This window comes from Condylura cristata, unplaced genomic scaffold (genome assembly GCF_000260355.1).
Source record: "Condylura cristata isolate star-nosed mole 26May11 unplaced genomic scaffold, ConCri1.0 scaffold00024, whole genome shotgun sequence".
Classification (NCBI taxonomy): Eukaryota; Metazoa; Chordata; class Mammalia; order Eulipotyphla; family Talpidae; genus Condylura; species Condylura cristata.
In genome coordinates, this window is record NW_004567125.1 from 14,346,066 (window position 1) to 14,352,744 (window position 6,679).

At 43.4% G+C, this 6,679-nt stretch overlaps 2 non-coding genes across 2 annotated transcripts; one reads left to right on the forward strand and one right to left on the reverse strand.

Annotated features, from left to right (window-relative positions):
- Nucleotides 1–3,743: 3,743 nt before the first annotated feature.
- TRNAP-CGG lies at nucleotides 3,744–3,815 on the forward strand. Its single transcript has one exon. It is a non-coding gene; the product is annotated as a tRNA-Pro (tRNA).
- Nucleotides 3,816–4,476: 661 nt separating this feature from the next.
- On the reverse strand, nucleotides 4,477–4,548 carry TRNAP-AGG. Its single transcript has one exon. It is a non-coding gene; the product is annotated as a tRNA-Pro (tRNA).
- Nucleotides 4,549–6,679: the final 2,131 nt, after the last annotated feature.

Sequence of the window (6,679 nt, forward strand, 5' to 3'; positions counted from 1 at the left end):
TACTCAAAAAATAGGATCTCTGACAGTATCACTCCTGCTTGACTATCTAAGGAACCCAGGGGTACTGGAGGGTGCCAGACACTCCCTCATCATGGCCAAACCCTCAGAATTGACATCAGCCACTACATCAATGCTCTGCAAACAACTGAGATGGGACAGAACAGAAGGCCTGCGTTAAGTCTAAGTCTCTGTCTCTGCTGATTGCACAGAGCACAAACAAATGCAGCTTTGAGAATTCTGTTTTCTTTGTGATTTAAAGATGTGAGCCATCTTTTCCTTTCTTGTTAAAAAAGCAACATGCCTTATTTAATTTTAGAAAATTTGTGAAGGAGGGGCCTCTCTGGTGGTGCAGGGGTTAGAGGCAGCAGTATCGCACTATCACCAGCCACTGCAGCACAGGTTAGATTCCCCAGCCCCACATGGTGCAGCAGACCTTTCCTGTCTTTCCTGATGCTCCCCTCTGTAGTGTATTTCAGTCAATCCACTTGTTCTATTCCCCTCTCTGTCTCTGGTGAATCTTTTCATTCACATCCCACACCACTGGCCTACACCACAGTTCTTGCATGCATAATAAATAAATCTTTAAAAAAAGAAAAAAATATTGATGGAACAGAAAACATTTTAAGTAAAGAAGAAATTATTCATCATTCCATTACGTGGATAGCATATGTTAATACTTTGTAGATTTTCTGCTACTTTTAAAAATGTATGTCTATGGTTTGTTTTAATGCTTGGTTGTTACAAAACTGGAATATAGTAAGCTATATTGTCATTGTGTTTCTTTCTTTTTTTGTAACATACTATTGTGAGCATAGTTTCATAAACAATCACAGTTTCAGTCTACACTTTTATCCTCTCCTATTTATCCAACAATATCATAAGCAAGGCCAAGTCTATAGAAACTAAAGGGGCAGTGAGATCCCTGGGTACAGAAAAAGGTGGAGGAGGTATTTCTCAACATCTAGATCCTATATTCCCTTTACCTTCATGACCTGTACTCTCAAAACTTGAAACAAGTGAAGACTTCTGAGTGAATTCCAAAAATTCATTCCTGATGACTCAAGGATTTCAAAATTTTGAGAGACCTGAAATAAACCTCAAGGGGAAACATCATGCAAGGAAACCACTTAGAAATGTTGGTAGGAAAGTGTAGTGACTGTCAGCTATTGAAAAGACACATCTTTTCAATCAGACTCAAGTTAGATCAGGACACAACTTGCAATGGACAAAGCAGACCTACTTGCCACGGCAACTGCAGGGGTCAGGTGTTACCTAACCACGGGCAGGAAACAGGCTGGGCACACAGAAGTAAGACCAGTTCGCTGGGCCAAATTAGCAGGAATGTTCCTTGAACAGCAGATTCTACAATTCAACTATATTCTCATATCCAAGGTTGGATCATGCCAAGTCTATAGCACCTAAGTCTAACCTGGGTCCAAATCCAAATTCAATGATAAGCAGCTATAAAATAGTTACCAATCTCCCACTCTAAGTGATTTTAAAAGTCGTTTAAGTTTCAAGGACCAACTATGGCATCACCCCAGAGCTATCTTAATCATCTAACAGTGACTTACTTTTTCAAATTTCATCCTCTCTCATGCATTTGACCACAACTCAAATGATCTTCAGCAATACTTTTAACATGACCACCATTTTCAACAACTTTGAGACATCAAGTCCCTGAAATGAAATGAAAAGACTGAATTATGGGTTTCCAAGTTCTCCAAGAGTCACTGGTCCACTTACTGACGTCAATTTCCATCTTATTTGCCAAGGAGTAAAGCCAAGCTTGTTGGCATGGATTGCTTGGAGGGCTATAAAAGTGGTCATTGCTTTTGCCAGCTGTGTATTTCCTAAGAAAATCATGGGAAAATTATATAGCAAAAGGGGCAATCAAATGATATAACAATGAAACGTTAGACCATGTGTTTATCATATGTAAAAGAATAAAGAATAGTTAAGAAAATAATACTATATTATCTTGATGAAATAATGTGAGTCATCACAATTAAAAAGGCTAAGAAAGCAGGCACAGGAAATTAAACTACAACAATAAACAACAAAAATTTGAGATGGACACCGATACAGTAGGAAAAGTCTCCAGCGTTGTCATTTCTGATGGCCTTACAGTAAGCAGAGGGAGTGACCAGGGGGATCCCAGGAGAAGGGCAGAGTGAACCCTAGCAAAAGCACAGGCTCAAAGGTTGGGGTCTTAAAACACACCCTGGTAAGACTCCCCATTCCCCAGCCTCACCCCTTCACTTGCATCCTTTCATCCATTTTCAAACTACAAGAGTGAGTTAATGAAATATTTACCTTGGTAGAAGCAAAGCAGTCTCAGACAAAAAGAGGGTGCCAACGAAGTTTTCACATGTGGTCAAAGCAAACAGGAGTCTTAGCGGTGCCCTTAGCTGGCCTGTGCTTCAGCTTCAGGGAGCTGCAAAGCCAGAAGTGGTTCTCAAAGGTATTTCCCTTTACTCTTTGAGTTGTTTCATTGTATTTCCCTACCACACTTCTTTGGGCATGAGGTCTGGTCTGGGTCTTCTATCCCTGGGTGGCACCTCCAGAGCCCACTGGTGTCAGAAAGAAGGGAAGGGGTGGGGAACAGAACAGAAGCCGGTGGCAGTAGGAACGGTCCAAAGTGGAGAGTGCAGAAAAACATCTCCGGGAACCATCTGACCAGGTAGCACTAAATTAGAGGTATCTTAAGGATGGAGGAGGGATTCAGAAATGAGACGCGTCTGCAACCTGACCTCAAATCCCGAGGAAGTGGTAGTTAAGGGGGAGAAGGAGGGAGGGCTGAAAGTAGGTAAGGCTGACCTAAGAACCCAGGCCTGGAATTAAGACACTCGGAGAAGCTGCAACCTGCTCGAGGGCTGGAAGGACCTTAGGGAGGGTAGTCTAGGCTCCGTGCAGCTTGACCGCGGTATTGGGGAGTGACGGTGTCAGCGAGGGTCCGGCCCACTGTCACTATCTTCCCTCCTCCAAGCTACCTAGGTACCCACCCCTTTTCCCCGCTCCCCAGTCCCTTTCATGTGTCCCTCTCCCCCACAACTCCCCTCTGGTACACCCACATTCATCCCATCTTACAGGATCTTGGCAGAACCCCCACTGATGGCCTCATTTCCTAGCTGTGTGGCCTTAAGCGAGCTACTTAACATCTCTGGGCCTGAAATTCCTCTTTGCAAAATGGTGATGAATACCCAGTGAATTCAGTGCATGCAAAGAGCTTAAGAGGGCGTTATCCCACAATGGACGTTTAGGAAAAGTTAGCTATCATCACTCTACTTTGAGAGGTCTGCCTTACAAGCCTGTACCTGGTGCTCCTTCCCCTTCCTGACCGGCCTCTGCCGCCGCGGTCACCCACGGGACCCGGCTGGGCGGGGATCTCGTGACCACGTCGAGGCACCAGCGATGCTCGGAGCTGGGACCGGTGGGAGCACCCCGCACTGGCTTAGTGGCGGCGACGCGGCCACGGACCTCGCGATCCTTGGGCCGAGCCTACCCACCCCTACCCCAAGTGGCATGGCCGGGAGCTATCCCGCTTTCCAGAAGGTTTCCGGACCTATTGCCCGGTGACCCTACCCGCCCGGCCCGCCGAGTATCCATCCGTTGATGCTTGCTTCTCCCGGTACCTGTTTGTTGGAGATAAAATAGTACAGGGTCACCCAGAGGTCGGTCAGAATGTAACTAGAGTCTGAGAAAGGCTGAAGAGAAGCTCTGGGAGCATCTTCGCCGAGAGCGGCTCGTTGGTCTAGGGGTATGATTCTCGCTTCGGGTGCGAGAGGTCCCGGGTTCAAATCCCGGACGAGCCCAGGCTTTTTCTCTCTATACTTAAAAAGACAAAACAATTTTGTTGCTCCCTTTCTCACACAGTCCGATCACATCCTTAAACGAAACCATTTCGGTCGTTTGAGATGGGACTTCACTCCTTTTAATTTTGAGACGCAAAGGAAGAAGTACGATCGATTCATGAAATATGTGGAACTGGTACGACCGAGGGCTTTAAAACAGGTCCTATGGAAAAACAGATGCCTCATGTGGAATCCAGGGCACCCCCAAATGTGAGCGGGAATCCATGTGGAGGGGCGCCGATCCCCTGCAACAGACACGTTAGGCCCCAGTTCGGCGGTCGTGCACCCGCGAGGGCTCACTTGAATGACATTTGCAGTCAAGCGGAGCCGAACACACGTCCTCTGCGTCCCTGCCGCTCGCGCTGGACTGGGTAATTGGCAGCGATCGGACGGCCTTTCCAAATTATTAAATTGTTAACAAATGTTCCACGTTCTCACTTCACGTCTTTTAATGAAATTTAAATATCAAGTGTACTACTGTAAATTCAAAAAATCGTACTACTGTAAATTCAAAAAGTACCCATTTTGTGTTTTGCACCCCAGGTGTATTTCTCAACACTTCTTGATGGAGTCTAAGATGAACTCATTTAGAAAGTTCTTATTCTTCGTGAAAGGAAAAGCAGGGCTCGTCCGGGATTTGAACCCGGGACCTCTCGCACCCTAAGCGAGAATCATACCCCTAGACCAACGAGCCAGCGTGCTATAGCTCTTTCAGCCTTGATAAAGAAAGGTAAAACTGCTAGTCCTGCGCCCCCAAGTGGTTATTATCATTATGACTATATTCTTTGGCTGGTTTTGTTTCTATGGTCTTAGAGTTTTCGATTTTCTTTCTTTTCTCTTTGGAGCTTTGAAAATCCGTAACACAAAAGAAAAAGTGGTGTCATTTGCTGCGTAATTATTTATCTCGAAAATCATAATTCTATTTATATTCATGGCTAAATTGCAATGAATTGTGTCTCCATGGTCTGTGACAATCAGATACCTTACTGACTTCAGAACGCTGTTAACCTTCTTCAGCGCTTTCCAATACGTAATAGAAAACCTGTCTGTTTCTTAGACGTTTTATCCTAACGTTTAAAGTACCACAGTTCTGGTCTTGTGAGTTCCTATCTCTTTGTTTTTACCCAAGCTGTTCTCTTTGACTGGAAAACATGTCTCCTTTTGTACAAATCCCCAACTCAAGCCTTCCTTAAGAAGACTCCTTAACATATTGAAACCAGTTACATGCTAAACCAGTTTTCTCCTCTAATCGTAATTTACTGGAAAGCAAGACCCCAACATCACTACTGTATAATTGAAAGCCAATTGTGTAACTGCTGCCCACTTGTCCAGATATTTTAATTAGATAAATAAGACATGGCATCTTTATTATATTTTAAGTAGTTAGTTTTGAGACTTAGGCTAGCAAAACTAGTGTCAACAAATAGCAGCAGAATGACTGAAACTTGTTTTAATTCTTTCACAGTATAAATTGTTGTAGGTACTTGGTTAATCAGTCATTGTCACTGTCACTCTAGCAAAGACCTAGTCAGACAGGAAACAAATGGGGTGAATATCCTAACCACATTTATACTATTTCATACCTCATCCAATCATTCATTCACTCATTCTTTCATTCATTCACTCATTCTTTCATTCAACATGTTGAAGTACTAACTACATGCCAGACACAGAATTGTCAACTTTCTTTGTTTTAACACCAGTAAGTTACACTTTTGGACTCTAACATTCAGTCCCCACCATTGTTTGTTTTATTTGAAACAGTCCTAATTTGAGTATTCAGTTTTTGGGACTCAAGGCAAGGAGGATGAGAATACCCTATAAAACATTAATTAGTTCTAGATGCCAGAATAGTTTATTCATCCAAAGCTAATTGAAAAAAAAAAATGTGCCCTGGATGCTTAAGAAATTTACATACTCTTGGGGATAATGAAAATATAAACATAACTCATTAGATTAAATAATACAAACACTTTAGACTTCTGAAAACCTTAGTGTCCATAATTTTTAAAAGATCTCTATGTTCTCTTTTCCCATTTGTATTTACAATAGTTATTACCATTTTAGGGGCTTCCCCTTACCCCTTACTCCCACTTCTCTCTAGAGATTGAAAGAGAGTTTATTTCTTCTTCTGTAAGCCTCATCAGATATCTCACTTGCCTTTCCAAAAAGATACAGGAAAATCTACAGTAGCAAAATTCAGGACATCAATGGCATAACTCACAGTGACCTCTGTCTTGGTAAGAGGAATGCCTGTGGTCCCTTGCCAGGGCACATCCTTCCTCAGAGGTCTCTGCAAAGCAGATAGTGCATAGATGGCTGCAGGACACTCAGAGTATTTCCAGGCCACTTTGTCACAGTCACAGTGAACAAAGAAGCCTTCTCCTAGAATAATAACATAACCCTTCTGAAGAAATCCTTCATTCTTGTTCCCCTAATTCTGAGCCTCTGTGCCCAGGGGACACTATTAGAACTCCAGTGTTCAGAATTTCAAAAATTTTGAGCTAACATGCAATGTTTCTGGATTAGGACATCCTTTCTAGAGACAAGTTATGGAACTTTAGACAAATCTTCCTCTGGGTGGCTTGGGATTCACCTTCGACTCTCTGATATTCATCCATTAACAGTTAAACTCAGAGAAGGTCTTGCTATTCCCACCCACCCACAGACAACAGTTCCAATTTTTCTCTCTCAACAGATATTAAAAGGCAAGAAGGGGGCCCTCCCTGGTGGCGCAGTGGGTTAAGCACTGCACTGAGAAGCTAAAGCCACTTCCGCATGAGTTCGATTCCCGCCTGCCCCGGAGGTGACCACATGGCGTGGCA